Raw genomic sequence first — 22,781 nt, 5'->3', positions numbered from 1 at the left:
ATACAGACACTGCTCACTGTGGGCACACCGACTCTCAGGGACTGAGGGATCTCCATGTAAGTATGTACACACATGAGATGCACAGTCTTTAGATGAACCTCCTGCTATTAAAACTCTCACTGTTCTTTACCTAGGGTAAATTTTGATGGGGCAGCAACCCTAGCCAACTAAAAACACAGAAATCTGAGCTGTGTGCAAGACATATTCATACTCTTCTACTAGAATACTTCCTAATAAGAAGAATAAAGTGTTGGTTGCTCGGTCGTGCCCGACTCTCTGCGACCCCATAGACTCTAGCCCACCGGGCCTTTCTGTCCATGGGATTCTCCAGGCCAGAATACTGGAGTGGGTAGCCATGCCCTCCTCCAGGGGATCTTCCTGACCCAGGGACTGAACCCAGGTCTCCTGCATTGCAGGCAGATGCTTTACCGTCTGAGCCATACCAAGACTTATCTAGGGCTCTGATACTTGGGTCAGGTAACCTGAGCAGCTGTGATCTTCAAAATTTTTCTTGCCATGGCATCTGAATCTCACAGAAAATAGACTAAAGGGAAGCTGTTCTGGCTGATGTGAGGCTGATGTGGTTGATGTGAAAGCTGCTCTTTCAGGCCCTTCCTCAAGCAGATGCTTGAGGCACCAACCCTGAGACGTGGGTTCCTTGTAATAACTGCCATGCACGTATTCCAAGAGAGACAACCACTGTTGTAAAAAATACATATACTTTATACATATACTTTTATAATATGTGCATTTAATCCATCTCAAATTCTAAATAATTGTCTTTTCATGGATTGTCTTATAGAAGGAAGTCCATCTTACAAGTTGGAGACCACATGTACCTAGGAAACATGGTTTGTTTTAAACTTATCCTGGTGCTTCCCCGGTGGCTTAGTGGTAAAGAATCCGCCTGCCAAAGCAGGAGACGTGGGTTCGAGCCCCGGTCAGGGAGGATCCACATGCCGCGGAGCAACTAAGCCCATGTGCACAACTGCTGAGCCTGTGCTCGGAGCCGTGAGCAGCAGCTACTAGAGCCCCTGCGCCTGGAGCCCCAGCTCCAAGAGCGACAAGAGGAGCCGCCACAAGGAGCAGCCTGCACACCGCAACGAAGAGCGGCCCTCGCTTTCCGCAGCTAGAGAGAGCCCACACGGCAATGGAGACCAAACAATGAATATAAATAAATACACAGAATTATATATAAAAAAGTAATTGTCCTAAGAGGCAAAGCTAAGTCTGCCTACAGGGTTCATCAACTAGGACTAGTGGGACTACACTCCTTTAACACACATTTGCTGCACACCGACCACGTGGCGAGAACTGTGCTGACCAGTGCCTTCTCCACACCTGCTTAAGGATGCCTGCAATGCTTCTTACAGGGACCCAGGATTCACATCCAGTGGTAAAAGATTAGGGGAAAATATCCCAAATACTAATTTACTTTGAAACACATCAAAAATAGTAAGATGAACTGGTGGAGGAATGCGATAAAGCAGGTATAGTAAGTAAACTTATTTATGGAATCTGGATAGTGGGTTTATGGTGTCCAGTGGAAAATGAGTTCAACTTTTCTACATGCTTGAAATTTTTCATAATAAAATGTTGGAAAGAAATGAACAGTAGTGTACGGCATCAGATCCTTTACTTTTACACACTGGGAAGGGAGACTGAGAGCCAGGCTCAGGCAGAGTGAGAATTCTGCAAGTGCCACCGTCTTCCTGAGGTCACCACAGAGGACAGCGACCCTGGGCTGAGGTATGTTCCTCGGGCAGCTGCAAAAGGAGACAGAATTCGGCTTGTCCTCTTGGGGACTGAAACATGTTTTTAAAAACATGTCAAACCAACCTCAATCCCTCACGCAATGAGGGCAGATGGGAGTTAAAGGCCTGAGGAGGGAGAGGGGGGCTCACCAGGCCAGGACGCACCCCCAGGACAAGAGCCAGATGAGAACCCACTGTTTTGATCCTGCTCCTTGAGGATCCATGGACGATTTTCTTGATTCAGTTAAATCCTACCAACCCTCAGATATAGAATACCAGAAGCCTCTCATTTACTAAACTTAACAAGTTGGTGAAATAGAATGTGAAACAAGTCAAAAATAAAAAAATGGAAACTCCCCTACACATTTAAATATTACTGAACATCTACCCACGGAAAATGTCTATAAACACTGTAGGTTTATTTTAAACATTGACTTAGGACTTTTTTTTTTTTAAACCTAGAGATGCTTCTTAAGAATTATAACTGAGACTAACTTTGGGGAAGATTTAAAAAGCACATCCCCAAATGAGCATAAATGTCAACAGGAAAAGAAAAAAAACAAACAAGGTCACTGAGCTGAGAAGAGCAACTCGGTTGCTCTAGGTGAGCAGGTTTAGCGCAGACTGGAAGCCCGCCAACACCCACTCCTCTCCCGGCTTCTCTCAGCCTCCGGCTCTCCTCACCTTCCGGCCTTTGCCACCACTACAGGATCCACGCAGGTAAAGATGCTGACCTTGACCTCAACTGCCAAGCTGCCGACTACTTTTGATGTGGTCGTTGAAAGAAAAGGTGGTTTTTCTCACTGCCTCTTTCAGGGGTAGCTGTACTTTTAACAAACAACTCCAAGCATTTCAAGGGCTAAATTTCCACAGTTCCTGGTCAGTCAGAATTGGTAGCAGCCATCGAGAATGGCTCCAAAATTAATTTTCTTCTGTAATTTTTTTTTTTTAAGAATAGACTACCAATAAAATTGATACCTGCTTTTAAAAATGTTTTTCCTAAAACGGGTTGAGGTGTGTTCTCCTGAAACATGGTGCACCTGGAGAGTTCTAACTGGCCAAACAGACAAGCACTGCAGCTTGAGAAACTTCCAAGATGAAGAGAAAAGTAAACAGAAATTCATTGTGTAGGAATATGTTTCCAAGAAATGAATAGAATGATCTTAAGTCTCTGTGTAACAAAAGGCAATTATACAATCACGCGGGGGAAGAAATCCTTCAGAATACTTAAGACTAAACCAAGCAAACTGTATCATCCACTTCCGTGTCACCCCGCCCAGCCTCCACTCCACTCATGCACAACGATTCTGCAAATACTTGGACCAAGGGAATCCTAGGGCCATGTTGTGACCAAACCTCTGGAGGCTGGGGTGACTCTAACAGACTTTCTACCCAGACTCGCCCAGATCAAAGCTTCTTTATGTGGTGTACAGAACAATCAGATGAAAGCATCTGAACAGTTCTTGGATGTGGTGGCATCAAACTGGCCATATCACACATAGCATCACTATTACCCCAATCACTAATATATAAAACATGAGCTACCAGGGAAAGAACTTTGCGATTCACATCAAAAGGTTTTTAAAGAGCATCTAGAATTCAAGAAAAAGACCGGCAACCCACCAGAAAAATGGGCAGAGAAACACACAGTTCACAGAAAAAAATAAATGGTCCTTATACCATTTATGTGTGGGGAAAAAATGCTCAATTCCACCCATAAAAGAAGACAAGTTAATCTGGAAGATGTAGCCAGATTTCCCTTCGTTGGGGACTGTACTATTTAAACCTCTGCTGGCAATATGAAAGAAATGGTTCTCCCCAGCTTCACAAACAGAATCAATCACCCAACCTTTGTATTTCTGCTCATCTGATAAGTGAGAAATTTTGCCTCAATACAGTTTTCAAGATCAATTTACCCGTAGATCCAGAAGTCTCATTTTGAGAATCCATTCTCTACATGCATGTGTATACCAAGTCATTTAGTGCAGCACTGTTTCCAATATGAAAAGACCACAGACCACCCTTCAGTTCAGTTCAGTTCAGTTCAGTTGCTCAGTCGTGTCCGACTCTTTGCGACCCCATGAATCGCAGCACGCCCGGCCTCCCTGTCCATCACAAACTCCCGGAGTTTACTCAAACTCATGCCCATTGAGTCGGTGATGCCATCCAGCCATCTCATCCTCTGTCATCCCCTTCTCTTCCTGCCCCCAATCCCTCCCAGCATTAGGGTCTTTTCCACCCTAGTAGCTATTAAAAGGGAATTTGTTACATAAACCACAGTATATCATCACAAGAAAATATGTAGCGATAAAAGAATGAGAACAATCTCTATGTACTGACACAACTACTGTATCATTAACTGAGGAGAGCTAGCTAGCTGCACAATAGGGCATGTAGTATGTTCCTTTTTTTTAGGCAGAAGAATACTTATATTTGCCAGTACTTCCATAAAGAAGCACTAGATAATTAAAAGAAATTCTTTTAAAACTGGTTGCCTGTAGAGATGGGAGAGGAAAATGAGCGGGTAAGAATAGTGACATTTCTGTTTACTTCTTTTCATTTCATTTTAACTGGGTACATGTATCACCTGGCCGAGAATTCTAAATGAAGATGTGGGGTGTGGGGGGGGGGGGAACATTATTTATAGAATCAGCAAAAGATAAAACTAGTTAGGAATAAAGTAGGGAGATGTGTAAGGGAAAACTGTACAACATTCCTGAAAGACACAGAAAATGGGAAGAACTGAGAAGTCTGGCACAGTGCTTGCAAAAACGGCCACAATAATCTTCCCACCCCCATCTGAATCCCGCTGCGAGGGGACTCTGCCACTCCTCCCGGTACGTTAAGGGAAGGCTCTCTCTCCACCTCTGGACTCTGGACTCGTTCATGCACTTGCCGTGGCCGACAGGGTAACAGCATCTGTGCTACAAGCAGAGGCATGAGCCAAGCGCGCCAGGTGGGGCCTGCCCTCCCGGCTGCCAGGATCACCTCCACGCCCATGTCAGCCTCTGCAGGGGAGGGCCCACCCCGCACCCCAGCCATCCCAGCTGCACGAGGCGAGGCCCCAGCACGTGGCCGAGGCCAACCACCGCCACCAAGGCCGGGTCAGGCTTTTCAGGCCACAAGAACCACTCCCAGCCAACCTGCAGAGGGACAGGGAATAACGTGCTGCCTTAAGTCATTAAGTTTACAGAAAACCATGAAAAGCACCAAAGGACATCTTAGGTGAATTTCTAAAATAATCTTGCAGTGGAGGAGGACTTCAACTATGGAACAGAAATCCTGAAGAGAGAAAAATTTCTCTTCTCCCAAAATAACACACACCTACCTCGCCTGGCAAAAGCCATTATCAACAAGATAAAAACAAAAAAACAAAAACAAATGACAAGACCGGAAAAATATTTGTGACTTTTATCATAGACTAAAGGCTGACTCTCCTATTCTATGAGGGTAACTACGAATCAGTAAGAAACAAAAGGCTCTCAAAAATGTAAAACCTCACTTATAAAACCATACAAATATTATTTTCCCACTATCGACTGGCAAAACAAAACAAAAACCTTTGATCACAACATTGCATGGGTGACAGTGTAGGGGCAGGGAAAGAGGAATTACGCAGTGCTGCTGGCAGTGAGAGGCAGCCTGGGAGTGCCTATCAAAATCCAACTCAACCTCCAGGAATTCTTCCTCCAGAAATATTCACACATTTGCAAAAGGTTATTCACTACAGGTCTGTTTACCAGAGCAAAGGCCCAGGCCAGCCTGAAACTAGGGATTGGTTAGCCAAGTAGGGCCCTGCCATGGAAGGGAATATCAAGTAGTCCAGCCAAAAAAAAGGAGGGCTTGCTTATTTTTCACATGTGGAATCATCTCTAAAGTGTATATATTAAATGAGAAAATAAAGCAAAGTACACCATTGTGTCAAAAAAAAAAAAAAAAGAAAGAAAGAAAAAATGCATCTGCTTATCTCTGTAAAGATATACAGAAGTAACATTGCCTCTAAGAGAAGACAGCTGCCTGAAGGAGGGATAGGAGAGATTTTCAGTGTTATCTTTATGTACCGTTTCAAGTGTTGTTGTTGTTTTTAATACGAACTTACTGTTCAGTCAAAAAAGTTACAAATCAGAAGCACTGTCTTATACCACTAACTCAGGAAGCTCATAATCTTGCTGAAATTACCATAGTCTATTTGAGAATGTTTCCCAGGTACGACAAAACACGAAACGCTCCAAAGTTTAACTCAAAGAATGACTGGAAGGCCGTCAGAATCTGTGTGAAAGTCTACGCGCTCCTGGAGTTCTCATTCTGTGTGCCATTTCTCTGTGTGTGTGTGTGTGTGTGTGTGTAAAAAGGCACTTTTACAACAACAACAACAAAAGCAATACAATGAAGCTAAAAAAGGAAAAGCTAGAAAATGTTCCTCTTCTCCTCAAAGGGCACAAGCGCTAATAGATTTGAAAGTACCCTTCAGAATGTTCTGCATTTGACAAGCGTGTATGCATGCACCCGCACACACACACACACTTAGACGCACACCCAATCAGAACCACTGTACGCCTCTGCATTTCATGTTCTATCTAGTCTTCGGACTCTTCATATCAGCACATCTACCCTGCTCTTTATCTGAGCTGTAAGGCTACTAATCCACCACTCAACCTCCAGGGCAAAGCCCAGGAAAACCTACTTACCTGTGGTTAAGAAAAAAACTGCACCCCACTCCAAATTCAGATAGCTGAACTGTGTTTCCTGATTATAAAATGACATGTGCATTATGGAAAAAAAGATAAAGGTTTACCAGCAAACAGTACCCCAAGTCTCAAACTTCACAGACAGTAAGTAGAAAACATACACGTTCCCAGTAACAGTGGTCTGTCCGCGCCACCCCTGCCCCCCGGCATGTCTTGACAATGTTTTTCATTTCTCCCCCCAAAAGGGGGATGAACTGTAATTACTGGCAACGTAGTGATTATGAGCTGGCTTCAGAGCCAGACCATGAGTCCAACTCCCCATTCTACTGTTTCACAGCTTTGTAAACTTGACTGAATTCCTCAGAGTCTCCGGCTCAAATTCCTCAACAATGTGATAAGGCCAACAGCATGTGTCTCTTGACACAAATGATCAGGGAAGTCATGGATGTAGTAAGGCACTCAGAACAGTGATTGGCATAAAGGTTCAATTAACGTTAGCTATCATGACCTCCAGTGTTTTTCCTGAATATCATACATACATTCTGCATGTGCTAAAAAAACTTGCCGCCACACAAGGCAAACAGCCAGTGCCAGGTTACTGATTCACACAAAAGGAAGTTCTAGAGCCTAAACTTCACCTGATTGAAGGAGAACCAGACCACCTCAGGGAGGGCAACCAGAGGGCCCCCCGCCCCCACCATGGAGTTTGTGACGAAGGTAAGGGGTAACCCACCAAGGCTGATGGTGGTCCACAGGGAATTCCTCAACCTTGATCATTTGAAACAGTACTAGAATGATGAAAATTAATCAGGAGACCAATTTTAAAATAAACTGGCAAAAAAATCAAGTTTCTCTGTACACAGTCACTTGATTTTTTTTTTTTAATGTATGTATACAAAGATAATTGGGAGTCATTCCCAAGAGCAACAACAGCAAAACACAAAATACCAAGCAGAAGCAATAACCAAATGCATGAAGAGCCTTAGTAAAGAAAATCTTTTCAATACATCACACCGTGGTTCCTGAGAACAAAGGTAAAACACCATAGAGATGCCTAGCTATAAATATAACAACTTTTCATCTAAAATTCCAAGAAGACTTCTTTTTGAGAAATTGTGAATGAACTTGTCCCAAAGTACTCTGCTCACTTTAAAAAAGGGTACCTGAAACATACCATGACTTAAAAAACCAAAAATGACCAAACTTCACCTTTAGCACTTTAAGGCCATGAACAAAAATCAACAGCCAGAGAGAGTATGTTCAAAACTTTTAACATTTTCATCTGCCTCTAATATAAACTCAGCCTAGTTTCCAAAATGGCACAAAGTACCTTAAAGTATTTATTTTCCTCATTAGGTTGAAAGACTGTCCCTTAAACAAGTTCCTGCTTCAGCTGTTAGCCTCTTGTGTCTTAATGCTAGTGATCACCAGCAAGGACCACTGAGCGCTTTACTACACTGACTGTTCTGTACTGAATACCCAACAACCCCATTTAGGAAAAAAACACATTATCTCTTAAAAGTTAAGAGAAACAAGTTCTCACAAAGGAATCTATCAAAATATTCTATTATACTCAGTGCTTCAAATTCCTTACAGGGACTGAAATTTCCCCTAAATCTGTATATTTTTCAAATACAGAGAGTTTCAGAGTGCCCACTTGAGTGCTGGGGAGAGCACAGGAAAGGGGACCCAAGCTGTGGTGCAGTCCTCTCTGCTGTTTGGAGACCTCATGGATCAGCTGTGAAACACTGATCATACGCGAAATTGCAAAAAAAAAAAAAAAAAAAACAACTTGTCCCCTGGAACGTCATCATTTTTCTGGTAGAACCTGAATCAACCCAAGGCCTTTTAGGATAAACCTACTAAAAGGAGAGACTAAAAAAACTACAGTATAGACCAAGTAAAATTTTTAAAAAAAGAGAGAGAAACTAGAACATAAAGTGAGTAATTGATACATCAAAACTAGTAGTGAAAACAACTAATCAAGGAAACTCCCTGGAGGCCCAGTGGTTAGGACTCTGCTCTTTCACTGCCAATGGCCTGGGGTTCGACCCCTGGGAGAGGAACTAAGATCCCATAAGCCTCACAGCAGGAGTAACTGGTATTAGATTTGCTCTGTTACCACATACTGACAAAAACACCTAGAAAACTGGACAAAATATACAAAGTAACAGTTTCCAGAGACTCCACAAAAGGACTGCACAAGAGAGAGAACTCAGAGAGAAAGGAAAGGGGAGCCCAGCCCTAAGAAGGCTCTGGCTTTGTGGCCCTGGGCACTTTCTGACCAAGTTCTGGGAGAAGCCGAGAGCCCCAGGCAGGAAGCACAGGTCCTGCGAAGTTGAAGAGACAGAGACCAAACTTCCAGGAGGCTAAGGTGGCTGAAATCTGAGGACAAACTACCAGAAAGGAGTTACTCAGGGAAACAGCTCCAGAAACCTGCACAAAGGTCTCCTTGAGCCGGTTGATAAATACTGAACTGCACACAACTGGGCAAACTGCTTTAAGGCCCGGCAAAGGTCAACTCTTGGGAGCTGCAGGGTCAAAAAACCATCAGAGGTCAGGCAGAACCAGAAGATACTAGAGCTCTGACTAGCCAGAGAGGGAAATTCCACTGAAGACACCCAAAGCCTTCAAGGTAGTGACCCCATGCAGGCTAGGGCTAAAGGCTACCCTGGACTCAACACACTCAGAAGTTACCCTTTAAAGAAAGGAACTGATGCAACATCACCCATAAAGAGAAATATCTTAAATGCAGCCAAAGATGGGGGCAGGAGCTAGACATATGACACACAAGGAACAAAGAATGACTGCAGATTTCTTACTGGAAACAATATAATCAAAATCCACCTGTGAAGCAGTGAAACAAAACCAAACAAAACAAAAACTGTCAACAGAATTCTATGCCCATCAAAAACATCCTTCAAAACTAAAGATGATATAAAGACATTTCCAGACGAAAGCTAAATTTGTCACCACCAAACCAACACTACCAGAAATATTAAAGGAAGCTGTTTAACCAGAAGGAAAATGATACCAAACACCTGAATTTACACCAAAGAAAGAAGAGCGTCAGAAATGATATGTAGGCCTCCCCTCCTCAAAAAAACTCATTGTTTAATTTCCCTAAAAGATAACTGACTTTTGAAACAAGAATAACCACAGTGTATTGTGGGGTTTATAAAACTGAGAAATAAAATGTACAACAGGAAACAGCACAAAGGTCAGGAAGGAGATATAGAAACATACTAGGTTCTCATAGTATGTGAAGTGCTGTATTGTTATTTGAAGTTAGAAATGTGTTAAGATACCAATGTATACGGTGAACCTGAGGGCAATCACGGATGGATGGATGGATGGATGGAAGAAAATAAATACTCCAATTAAAAAACAGATTGTCAACTTGATAAAAAGTAAGACCCTGGGCTTCCCTGGTCGTATAGTGGATAAGAATCGTCTGCCGATGCAGGGGACACCGGGCTCAATCCCTGGTCTGGGAAGATCACACGTGCTGTGGAACAACAAAGTCCATGAAGCACAACTACTGAGCCCATGTCTCAAGAGCTCCTGTTCTGCAACGAGACGCCACCGCAGTGAGGTAAATGGAAAAAAGATACGCAGACATGCTATCTATGAGGAATGCGCTTCAAGAGACAGAAGAGTTGGAAGTAAAGGTGTGAAAGGTAAGAGGAGACAGCAGCACTACTGCAGGGCCCCTGCTCACAGAAAGACACGGGACGGGGTGCAGAAGGACACGCACACAGACGTCCCCGCAGGACTGAGTCACCAGGCGGAAGAGAACCAAGAGTCAGGATCCCTGAGCGCCTTGACGACCTTATGCTGGGTGTGCGTGGAGGAAGCGGGCAGGTAGATGTCACCACAAAACTCCTCCCGCCACAAGAGACAGGGAAGGAAGATACCGGGGCCCTTTTCTTCTGAAGACAACTGGTCCTGGGAAAAGGCCAGTTTAACAGAATATATGTATTTCAGAAAGTAGACGAGAATTTCACAATACATAGTAGGCAAACTTCAACGTCAGAAAAAAAAAAAATGGTACACCAGGTACTGGGTTTACTCTCCAACTTCAAACAAGTCAAACGCTGACCAAAATCCAAGAATCAGTGGCAGCTCTGGAGAGAGATCCCGGAGAGAGTGAGGACGAGCCGAAGAACTGGGGACGGGAAACCAGGCAGAGGCTGTCGACCTCTCGACCAAGAGGTTGTCATGATGTGAGAGTGGGGAGGCGCTGGAGGCGAGGTTCACGGGCCAGAGTGCGGGAGAGCAAAGGGCACACAGGCCGCCCTGGAGACCTGCGGGGAGACCATCTCTCGGGGTCCGCGTCTGAGAACTGATCAGTGCGCGCAGCAAGAAAACCGCCCAAGGAAGAATCACCCAAAGGGGCAGGCAGGACAACCTCCAAGGGTATAATTAAGAGATACGTAGGATACACGTTAGAGTTTTGCAAAATCGACTTCAGTTTATAAAATCAAGACATTTATGCTTGCCTGGAAAACGGTAAATTTATGTTACATATATTTTACCATGATTTTTAAAAGTCCATGCAAATAAATAGTACAATTGTGGGGGGAGGGGAACACAACTAATGTTACCCTAATTGCACTGTGTTCCTTCTATGGAATTAGCTTTCTGTGGCTGATGGTACACCCCCTAACACACGGACAGCCACCAGCAAGCTAGCAGTAATGTGGGTTTCAAAGTCAAAGAAAACAAAGATATGATCTCAAAAGTGGCCTGCCAGAAGTGTTAAAGTAAAATACTTTCAGCGTGGATACCAAGCACATACAAAGCAGACGTGATGAGCTTCACTGTAAAACCACTTTAAATTTTTTTGCTTTAGGGCACTTTTGGGGGTTTACATGTAAGTACATGACCTCAGCTGTAATTTCAAAAAACAGGGACTTCCCTGGAGATGCAGTGGTTTGGATTCTCTCACTGCTGAGGGGGCAGATTCAGTCCCTATGAGAACCGAGATCCTACAAGCTGCAGTGTGGGAAAAAAAAAAAAATGAAAGGAAGGAAGGTAGAGAGAGGAGAGGCCAGGAAAAAACTCTCACAGGCTACAAAGATAACCGCCCCCTACGCTATATGCTAGGAGGCTCTTAGCCAGTTACGCTTTCTAACTACTCCATGATTTTATTAAACTTCTCTGCTCTCTCCTTCTCCTTAGCATTTAAACCACTCTTTAGAGAATTCCTACTTCAACCCCAAATACTCCTTGGACCAATGTCTTCTCTTAACATCTCTAAGAAATTTGAAATTATTGTGCATGCACCCTCAGTCGTGTCTGACTCTTTGTGACCCCATGGACTGTATTCTGTCAGGCTCCTCTGTCCATGGAAGTCTCCAGGCAAGAATTCGGGAGTGGGTTGCCATTTCCTCTTCCAGGGGATCTTCCCCACCCAGGGATCGAACCCAGGTCTCCTGTATTGGCAGGCAGATTCTTTACCACTGTGCCACCTGGGAAGCCTCAACTCCAAATACTCCTCTGACCCTCTGACCAATGCCTTCTCTTAACTTCTCTAAGAAATATGAATTTACTACTTTAATCAATTTACTTTCTTACTGAAGAATAGCTGGATTTACAGTATTAAATCTATGTCTGCTGCATAGAAAATTGATCCAGTTATATAATCTTTTCTATATTCTTTTCCAGTATGATTTATCACAGGATACTGGATACAGTTCCCTGTGCTAACACAGTAGGACTTTGTTGTTTATTCATCCTATATGCAATAGTTGGCATCTGCTAACACCAAACTCCCAATCCATCTCCCCCAACCCTGGCAACCGCCAAGTCTACTCTCTAGGTCTGTGAGTTGGTTTTTGTTTCATAGGCTAGTTCATTTGTGTCTTACTTTAGATTCCACATATAAGTGATAGTCTATAGTATTTGTCTTTCTCACTTCACTTAGTGTGACAATCTCTACGTCCATTTAAGTTGCTGTAAATGGCATTATTTCATTCTTTTTCAAGGCTGAGTAGTATCCCACTGTATATATGTACCACATCTTCTTTATCCATTCTAAAGAAATTTAAATTTTAAGACAAGTTGTCCAGGTTCACTGTGTCTACCTCCTTTGCTACTCACTCTTCAACCCACAGTAGCTGAGCTTTGCTCATGTAATGACACTGGAATGGCTCTGTCAAGGCCGAGAGCAACCCTCCTGCAGGGAAACTAGTGGCCCTGCAGGGCCCTCAGCTCACTCTGCCTCCCACTTCCTCCTTCTTGAAACACTCCTCCCTTTGCTTCACCATGTGGGACCTCTTCTGACTGTCTTCTCTCCTTTCTTAGGATTCTTTTCGGAGGCAGATCACCCTGTAAAAAGTTCACGTTCCCAGGATCTGGTGCTCTTCTCACTGGACATACTCTCCCTGGGTGACAGTCACCCTGACAACTTCCCCCTGCCATCTTTATACTGATGAATCCCACATCTGAACACACCTCCCCTCTTCCTTGACTTGATCAAATCCTGCGAGTCTTTCGAGCCCCTTAATGCAGAGATTTCACTTGTGAGAAACATCCTGTGACCTCCGAAACCTGCTGGGTCTCCCCCAGCCTGCCTTTGGGCCTACACTGTACTTCCCCATTGCTGTAGTTACTTACACAGTGTTATTCCTGCTTGTGACCCGTGGTGCATCTTCTGCTGAACTCTAAGTTCCTCCTCTATTGTGCTCAGCGCAGTGCCTGACACAGCAAGCACTCAAATACATGTTTGTTAAAGGAATGAATGATTAATCAATGTACTGCACAGTTTGGTATCTACGACATAACAGCTGTTTGATGCTCAAGTTAATGAATTCATTGCCATTTCCAATAAATCTCACCTATTTCAGTTTTGCAGTTATAGAAAGTAGTTCTCTTGATATGAAAAACTTTGTTTAGTCTAGGTTTACTGCCCCAGCTAAAGAATCAAAAACCATTTAACAGGCAATCATGCATCTCCTATGTGTATAAGCTAAAGCTGTTTCGCAAAGTGCCAACGCTTATCCCGAACATTTCTTAATTATACTTTTCCTGAATCTCTACTGTGACTGTGGGGCGAGAATTTCCCCACAGCATTCTAGGCTTTTCTGCTTAAACCCATCAGAGACCATATTTAAAGTCTGCACTCCCCTGGGATCCTCTGTGGTTACTAGAGCGGATGACCAGATTCCAGACCAAAGTTAGGGGGCAGACACACACTCATTCGTCAACAAAATATGTAACAGGCAGTTACTACTGCAGGGCTCCATCCTAGGTGGACACAGTGGTGAAAAGCATAAAGGTGGCTGCATTCCCTCAGAAGTGCTTGTTTTAGGAGGTGTACAAGGAAATTGAGGTGGTGGTGGTGGTGTAGTCGCTAATTCATGTCCAGCTCTTTTGTGCCACCATGGACTGTAGCCTTCCAGACTCCTCTGTCCATGGAATTCTCTAGGCAACAATATTGGAGTGGGCTGCCATTTCCTTCTCCAGGGGAGCTTTCCGAACCAGGGATGGAACCCTTTTCTCCTGCATGGCAGGCAGAAGATTCTTTACCACTGAGCCACCTGGGAAGCAGGTGGTGGAGGCGCTGGTAAAGAGCTCAGTCAGCTGGTGTGACAGAGTAATGGACTGGTGGCAGCTACCTTGAAAGGGGTTGTTGGGGAAGGTCACTTTGAGGAGGCATCACGGGAGACAGGAAAGGCCAGGGAGGCCTGGTGTGCTGCAATCGATGGGGTCGCAGAGTCGGACCTGACTGAGCGACTGGACAACAACATCTGAGCTGACACCTGTGAATGCAGGCGCCAGTGTGTGGCAAGCAGGGGTGGGGGAGGACGCAAGGCCAGCTATGGCAGAAGGAGCAAGGGCGAAGGCCCAGAGGAAGCGCCAGGCAAAGCTCAGTGTCAAAGTACAAACTGGAGGTCAAATAATACAAAGGTACATTTACGAAAACAGTTTTAAAAAATCAAGCCTTCTTTTTAGCAGGGCTTCTCCGCTGTGTCTATAAACTAGCATTCAGGAGAAAAAAAAGAAAAAAGAGCATATTACTTATATAACCTATGAATAAAACAGGCTGAAGATGAGCTACAGGAATTAAGCGCGACTGAGACTAGAGCAGCAGCTGTGTAGTGTATTATGCAGGCCTCCCACCTCCCTCCTGGGCCCGGGGGAGAAATGACTAATCAGCCAGCACGGTCTGTACACAGCCGCAGTCCCTCTCAGCAGTGCCCTCCTAGCGGGCTCTGCCTATCATCTCTGTCCTAAAAGTGCAATAATGAAAATGGGTAACTTTTTTGGGGGGGGCCACACTTGCAGGATCTTAGTTCCCTGACCAGGGATTGAACCCGTGTCTCCTATAGTGGAGGCATGAAAAACTACTGGACTACCAGGGAAGTCCCAAAATGGATAAATTTTTTAAAAAAATTTTGTTAGAAAACTCCTATAGAATATATGCCTCATGGTACTGCTTTAATAAGTATGACACATTTTCCTGGTTTCAAAAAGACTGCCCTAAAAGTATAATTCCATCATAACCATGTATTACTGGATAAGATAAAAGACGTCAGATACTTGATTTCTAGACCACACCAGTCACACATGAAAAAATGATAGGATGACCTGCAAGTCCCTTTGGGCCTATTTAAAGAATTTAAATCAACTATCTCACACTGTTGCTGTTCAGTCACTAAGTAGTGTCCACCTCTTTGCGACCCCATGGACTGCAGCACGCCAGGCTTTCCTGTCCTTCACTATCCCTGGAGTTTTACTCAAACTCATGTCCATTAAGTTGATGATGCCATCCAACCATCTCATCCGCGGCTGTCTCCTCCTGCTTCCAATCTTTCCCAGAAACAGGGTCTTTTCCAATGAGTCGGTTCTTTGCATCAGGAGACCAAAGTATTGGAGCTTCAGCATCAGTCCTTCCAATGAATATTCAGGGCTGATTTCCTTTAGGATTGACTGGTTTGGTCTCCTTGCTATCTAAGGGACTCTCAACAGTCTTCTCCAATTTGAAAGCATCAGTTCTTTGGCGCTCAGCCTTCTTTATGGTCCAACTCTCACACTGGTACATGATTTCCAAAAAAACCAGAGCTTTGACCATATGGAGATTTGTCAGCAAAGTGATATCTCAGCTTTTTAATACACTGTCTAGATTTGTCATATCTTACATTAATCTATTTAAATGATGCTAACAGATGCTACTATACTTAAGGATGGACTTTCCTTAAGGTGACTCAGTGGTAAAGAATCCGCTTGCCAATGCAGGAGAGGTGGGTTCGATCTCTGGGTCAGGAAGATCCCCTGGAGAAGGGAATGTCTACCCACTCCAGTTTTCTTGCCTAGGAGATCTCACGGACAGAGGAACCTGCTGGGCTGTAGTCCATGGGGTCGCAAAGAGTCAGACACAACTGAGTGACTGAGCATGCACGCAAGCACTATACTTAAGTGAAATGTATAGATCTTTACTCAAAAATGATGTTTCTCCTTAAAACCATCTACATAAATACACACACAACAGGGTTACAGGAGGAGAAGGGATGGCCGTTTTAAACTGACACTTGGATGAAGGCCAGTACTCTTTTTTTTTTTTTTTTTTTAGGCCAGTACTCTTAACTATGATTTATTTTTATCGGTGGTTCCTCTTTAGGGCACTTTCTCTTCTAAATTCATATAGCTACTATAACTCATCACAGAAATACAACTACTGTTTATCATATCAGAAGTATAAAGTTAAAGATACAGTAAAGAGATTAGCAAACAGAATTATGTTAGGGAAATACAATACAATTTGAAGAGCTGACAATGTTTACTACACCCCCCCCCCCAAAAAAAAACACACACACCAAAAAACGGAAGAATGAATCATACTTAGTCAAATAAGAGATTTAGACTAAACAGGGACCAAGAGACGGAAAAATTCAGAATGAGGGAGTCATCACATGCAAAGATGGAGAAGCCAGAAAAACTCCCTGGTGGGTCCTAACCAGATACCTCCTACAACACAGGAAATGGACCTCCAACCAAGTTTTTGTCAGCATCCTCTTTTCTCTTTCTAGTTGGTCCTTCATGCAACTAAAAGCCCCTACAAAAAGAGGAAACCAAGCAGATGAGGAAAGGTGAAGTGGAACTGTTTCTAGGTGGGATGCACTTCACATGTGTCCTTCCTTAATTTTCAGAACAACCCCCAATGGTGGTACTACTCAGCTCTGCAGAGAAACAGCAGCTCATACCAACTACATACATCAAGTAACCTGCCCTGAGGCAAAACGCCTGACCGATGAACTAGAGTTTTAACCAGCTCTTTGCCCTGCGCCTTCCATGATGTCAGTTACCCTGCAGCAGGTGGGATCTTCCTACCCCCATCTTTCTTTCTCAGCCAGTCAACCCAGCTCACTGCTGCCAGAGGCCCTCTCGGTAAAACCAGCATCGCATCACATATCAAAAAGTCCTAATAACACCCTGTTCCCTGCAATCAAGCTCAGATCCATTTCCCTAGTGTTTACCATCCTCCAACATCTAACACCACCCTAAAAATCTAGCCCTGTCCCCCACTCCACAACACCAAGTCCTCTCCAATCACCTTTCTTCTCTCACACAGAAGACGTCGCTGGAATCAGCACTGTGGAGTGCTCACAACATTCATGCCCTCCTCTCCCCTCTTCACTGAGGGTTAAACCCCACCCCACCCCCCATTTTGTTCAAGTTTTCATCCCACCCTCTTGTGAGTCAGGTAAGGTAACCTCATGTCTGGCTCCAGGTACTGATCTAGGCCTGATGAGCCAAGGACCCAGTATTTCTTAATAGTGGTACAGTTAATGCTGGGCAAGGGGAGGACAATTCTTTATACTGTGATGATCCTGGAAGTCATAAAAAGCTTAACGTCCCTGTGAGGGATAAGACATGCACAATTACAGAGGGGGAACCAACAGCCCAGTGTGACTAATTTGCTTACAGTCACCGAGCTAGAAAGTAGCAAAGCTGGAAGTGCAACCCAGGATTGTCCTCTCCAGGACACCCAGCAGGCTCCCGGCTCTCACTCAGGAAGTCATCCACAACAGATCATTCCGAGAGGCTATGAAAACAAGCCGCCGCCCTCAAAGGCTAGTGGGAAAGACCAAAGGTTACCGAAGAATCAGAGAGGATGCTGGGCCTTTGTAATTTGACCAGTATCTTTCATTTCCCCAATGAGTATGGTCTTGTATCCTATTCATGAGGTTCTCGTGGCAAGGGTATTGGAGTGGTTTGCCATCTCCCCCTCCAGTGGACCACGTTTGCCCGAACTCTTTGCTATGACCCGTCTATCTTGGGTGGCCCTGTGTGGCATGGCTCATAGCATCACTGAGTTACGCAAGCCCCTTCACCTCGACGAGGCTGTGATCCATAAAGGCACGAGGGCCTCAAGAACAGAAGCTGTATGTCTTTACTTCTTTCATATCCTCTGTGGTAAACCTAATTACCTCAGTTGCAAATTATTTTAAGCACTGTACACCAGCAAAACCATGCCAAGAAAGATCATGTCCCATCGCCATCAGCAGAATATTTTTTCCAAAGGATTAAGTCTTCCCTACTTCTAGAGTAGAAGGAAAGACTAATGCAGAAACTAATTACTAAGTTCCCCATACTTGTAAGATCCTCTAAATTTAAAGAGTTATGATACCATTTTCTTGGTAAAAGAGAAAATGGTACATTACTTAAGTAAACTACACTTTTGTTATTTATTAGATAATTGTCTAAAATCTATTTTCTTTGAAAACGATACTGAAAAGCACTTCTGATAATTGTTTAAATCCTGATATGGCACTAGGATACTGATTTACTAAAGGTAGCTGATCAAGTTAAAGTAGTATTAAAAAAAAAAGATACTGAACTTATTACTACCATCAATTCTCCTCCTCACCCACCATCAATTCTCCTCAAAGTGTGACGGGTCCATGAGATCCATAGTCTAACCTAAGCAATCCCAAGTAACCAGCCACAAATCTTAACAATCTGACTTATTAATAAGAGTACCATGCAGCTCGTGTTCCACAGGACCAATCTGCCAGGTTTACTAATGTGCTCTGTATAAAACATAGGACGTGTGTGCATGCTAAGTCACTTAGGTCATGTCTGACTCTGTGACCCCATGGAGACCCCACCAGCTTCCTCTGTCCATGGGATTCTCCAGGCAAGAATACTGGAGTGGGTGCCATGCCCTCCCCTAGGGGATCTTCCCCACCCAGGGATCAAACTCACCTCTCTCACGTCCCCTGCACTGATAGGTGGGATCTTTACCACCAGCGCCACGTGGGAAGCCCCAAACACAGGGCATGCTGAATGAACTCCTGCCCTGAAAGGCTACTCCCTAAGATACAGGGGCTGTTCTGACCCCACCAGCTGAAGCTGTACCTGTAGATAAGCAACCAAATTATTACATAAGCTAATGAAACAAGAAAAAAAGAGTATTTCTAAGAAAACGAAGTTGAAGGAGGAGGCTTGATTTTAAAAAAAGCTGTTAGAAAGCTTTCTGTCAAAGCAAGCACATCAGAAACAACAGTTAAATGGGAAGTAACAATTTTTAAAAATCTAAAATTTCTGAATTCACAATACTCTGAAATTGCTTTGGAACTCTTCAAGTTCTTCAAAAGAAGATGGACCACTTATACAAGATGGATCACTTGGAACTATAATCAGAGGCACATACTCCCAAGAAAAGACCCTGGCTTTCTATCAAAGGACTGGCAAATAAATGGATATTTAAATATTTTAAGTTACAATAAGATGGCTAGTATTTCCTTTTCAATCTTATTTTCACCCACTTTTCAATCAACTACAGGTACCATCTGGAGGCTGAAGGCCAGGCCTGTCTTTCTCACCCCTGATAAATGCGGTGTAACCCCCTGTTCTCAGCGCTAGTCCTGGGCAGCCTCCTTGGGCCTGCACCACCCACAGTGGACACACAGGCTGCAGGGGGCCCGTCTGCTGAGGATTCTGTGACGCGTGGCGCTGACAAGAGGAAAGCAACATACCTATCCTGAAACGTTTGCATTAGGGTTAGTCACACTACCTATGGCAAAATCCATTTTAAATTAACACTGGCAGAGTCACACAAATGCCAATCAGTGATAGCTTTAAATATCATCACCTAAGCATCTAGCTAAACTAGATGGCACTGTCCTCATCTTAATGATTACTAGCAGACAATTTATGAACGTGTTTACACGGCACACCATTAGACTGGTTATCTCAAGATGTTAAAGATTTATTCTGAATTTTTAAATAGGATACTAGGAATTGTTATATGTTTTTAAAATCTTATTTTGGAGGTATACACTGAAATATTTATCATGAGACAGTATGTCTGGAATTTGCTTCAAAATAATCAGGGAGGCAATTATTCTCCAATTAAAAAAATAAATAATCGAGGAAAGGGAAAATGGGACAGGAAGGCTAAAGGAAACAAAATTGGCCAGGAGCTGGTAATTGCTGTGTCTGCCAAAACATACATAGGGGGTTTATATACTACTCTTCTTTTGCCTATGTTTGGGATTTTCATAAATAAAAATTTAAAAATAAAGAATTATACCAAACTATTTAGATAGTATCTTAAAAACTCTCAGATGTGAGTTTTTTTTTTTAATTTAAATTTTACTGCCATACATTGACATGAATCAGCCAGATGTGGAGTTTTTAAGCCCAAATAATATGAAATTTCATTAATATATTGCACACCAGAAAGAAAAAAAAAATCACAAAAAACAAAAACACATAACGGAACCAGAAAAAGAATAAAGATTTACTGAATCTCAAGCTCCCAGGCGGGGCTGACTCTGTCTCGTCTGAGCCCATGAGGACACTCTGGCCCAGTTCTCAGTGCACCAGTCGCTTTCTTACACTACTGTTCTCAAAACTGCTGAGGCTTCAGGACGTTTACATAAGAAACGGCTTTAGCAAGCAGTGATTCCAGTTAGAGAAGGAATGAAGTCGGCTGTAATTGGTTATAAATATTTCTACATCTGTTTATAATCTGCCAGTCTGGAGCTATTTTACTTACTCTCTGGGTGAACACCAGTCAAGTCCACAGGATGGTGACAGCCAAACCCACTGTTTCATAGCCCAAAGGGGCACATGGTCTGAGAAGGGTATGCATTTACTTTCAGCATATCCAGGAGAAAAGACAGAATGGGAATTTCAGTAGGTTAGAGATGCTTTAAATTTTCTTTCAAAATTATTTTCAAGCGACTGGATTGGGATAGTCCACATACATATAGAAAAGGGTAAATCCCCGGATCCTCCCGTGCACTGATTGGCTTAAGTGGAGCATAGGATTCTCCTAGTATGACTTTAATTAGATAAAATCAATACAGCTTAGAGAGGGGATCAAGTAAGACCTAAGTCCAATATAAAAGTGAACAAGGCATTAACTCCCCACAGTATGCTTTGGGCTTAATAAACGCATGCGGCATGCATGCTCAGTCATGTCCGACTCTTGGCGACCCCACAGACTGTAGCCTGCCAGGCTCCTCTGTCCATGGGATTTCCCAGGCAAGAATACTCGAGTGGGTTGCCATTTCCTCCTCCAGGGGATCGTCCCAACTCAGGGATCAAACCTGCATTGGCAGGCAGACTCTTTATCCCTAAGCCGCATGGGAAGCCCTCATAAAAGCAAGCTCAACTGAAAGAGAGAGAAGGAAAGAAAAGAGAGACAAAGAGAGGCAAGGAGGGAGAGAGAGGAAAAGAGAAAAGTCAGCTAGCTGTTCCTGATGTACTGAAAACCCTCCTGTGGTTTCACCTCTCAGAATGCATGCCAAAGCCCTCCTCATCACTCACTCACTCAGCGACCTGAGGGTCCGGGCCACGCCCGCGGCTCAGCTGGCCACGTGACCTCCCGGACCTCTGGGTACACTCTCCTCAAGGGTAATGCCTTTTCCTTTAGAGATGGAAATTTCGAGCCTTCCCTGGGATCTGGACTTGAGGGTCACCTTCCTAGAGGCTTCCTCGGTCACCCCACCCCACACTGTGTGCACACACATGCACATGCTCTCACCACTCAGCAAGTTCTTTTCTCCCAGTTGAATTTTTCTGATTTTTTTTTTTAACTGACATCTCCTCCATTAGCATGCAAGGCCCAGGAGAGCGGGGATTTTTTTGTCTGAGTGCAGACACTTAAAAAATTAGTCTCTCTAGTTTTGTATTTCTAATGCTCCAACCGTTTCTGGCCCATGGCTGGTACTCAACGATTTACTGAAGGTAATAAAATAACCCAGTGATGTACCACATGAGGATCCAATGAGATGTACTATCTGTGAACTTAGTAAACAGATCTGCTAAACACATGCAGTGGTTTTATAACAGACTTCCCAGCAAGGCCAATGTGCTTTATAATCTCATTCACACTTTTGTTCTCTAAGCCTCTAACATCCTGCCTTGTTTTGTCTTATTTTCACGTATGCAAGGTAATTGACTAGAAATAACAAGGTACACTAAGGCAACGGCAAAAAGAATCACCAGCTCCTCTGTCCATGGACTTCTCCAGGCAAGAATGCTGGAGTGGGTTGCCATTTCCCTTCTCCAGGAGATCTTCCCGACCCAGGGATTGAACACAGGTCTCCTGCCTTGCGGGCAGACTCTTCACTGACTCAGCCACCAGGGAAGCCCAAGAATGCTGGAAGATTTCCACCTTCAAATTACACCTAACCCTGGGCAAGTGGAGAAGAATGTGAGCTACAGATTACATTATAGCTGAATCTCCCAGTAGGATGGGGACATAAATGGTTGTAAATTATTACAGAGAAGTGAAGTTCTGCTTTTTTCCCCCACCTGGATCGTGCAATGGAACTCACATCTGAGTTCCTGTTATTACTTGTACGTTACAGATGAGAACATGAAGCATTAAGGAACTTTCCAAAGTAATACAGGTGGATTTGATTGGGATTTGAACCCAGCCTCCCAATATCTCTGCTGTTCCACCAATACTACAGTGAAATACATAAATTTCACGATCACATAGAACTCATTTTTCATTCACTGCATCTCTAATAGGAGACATGACACAATGTCTCTTCTAAAGATAAGATTCAAGGGAAATCAAAGGGCAATAAGCTGTTAGCAATCACCTTTTTATGTACTAGCTAACTTCAATCATAGAGAAATGCCAACAACCTCAAGATCAATTCATTACATATATACATACACACATACATATGGGCTTCCCTGGTGGCTCAGATGGTAAAGAATCCGCCTGCTATGCAGGAGATAATCCCTGGGCTGGGAAGATCCCCCGGAGAAGGGAATGGCAACCCACTCCAGTATTCCTGCCTGAAGAATCCTATGGACAGATGAGCCTGGAGGGCTACAGTTCATGGGGTTGCAGAGAGTCTGA

At 43.7% G+C, this 22,781-nt stretch overlaps 1 protein-coding gene across 3 annotated transcripts in view; it reads right to left on the bottom strand.

The window, feature by feature from the left end:
* The window catches only part of SNX9 (sorting nexin 9), an 87,241-nt gene that overhangs the window by 49,351 nt on the left and 15,109 nt on the right, over positions 1-22,781 (bottom strand). Inside the window, exon 1 of one of the 3 annotated variants that reach the window (XM_043888019.1) lies at positions 13,064-13,087. The exons of the other annotated variants lie outside the window; for them this stretch is intronic. The gene's annotated coding sequence lies outside the window, so the exon portion shown is untranslated. Of the gene's footprint in view, positions 1-13,063; positions 13,088-22,781 lie in introns of those variants that run through there. 3 annotated transcript variants of the gene reach the window in all.

This window comes from Cervus elaphus, chromosome 26 (genome assembly GCF_910594005.1).
Source record: "Cervus elaphus chromosome 26, mCerEla1.1, whole genome shotgun sequence".
Lineage (NCBI taxonomy): Eukaryota > Metazoa > Chordata > Mammalia > Artiodactyla > Cervidae > Cervus > Cervus elaphus.
The sequence above is the reverse complement of the archived record's forward strand: the minus strand, read 5'-3'. Positions and strand labels throughout refer to the sequence as shown.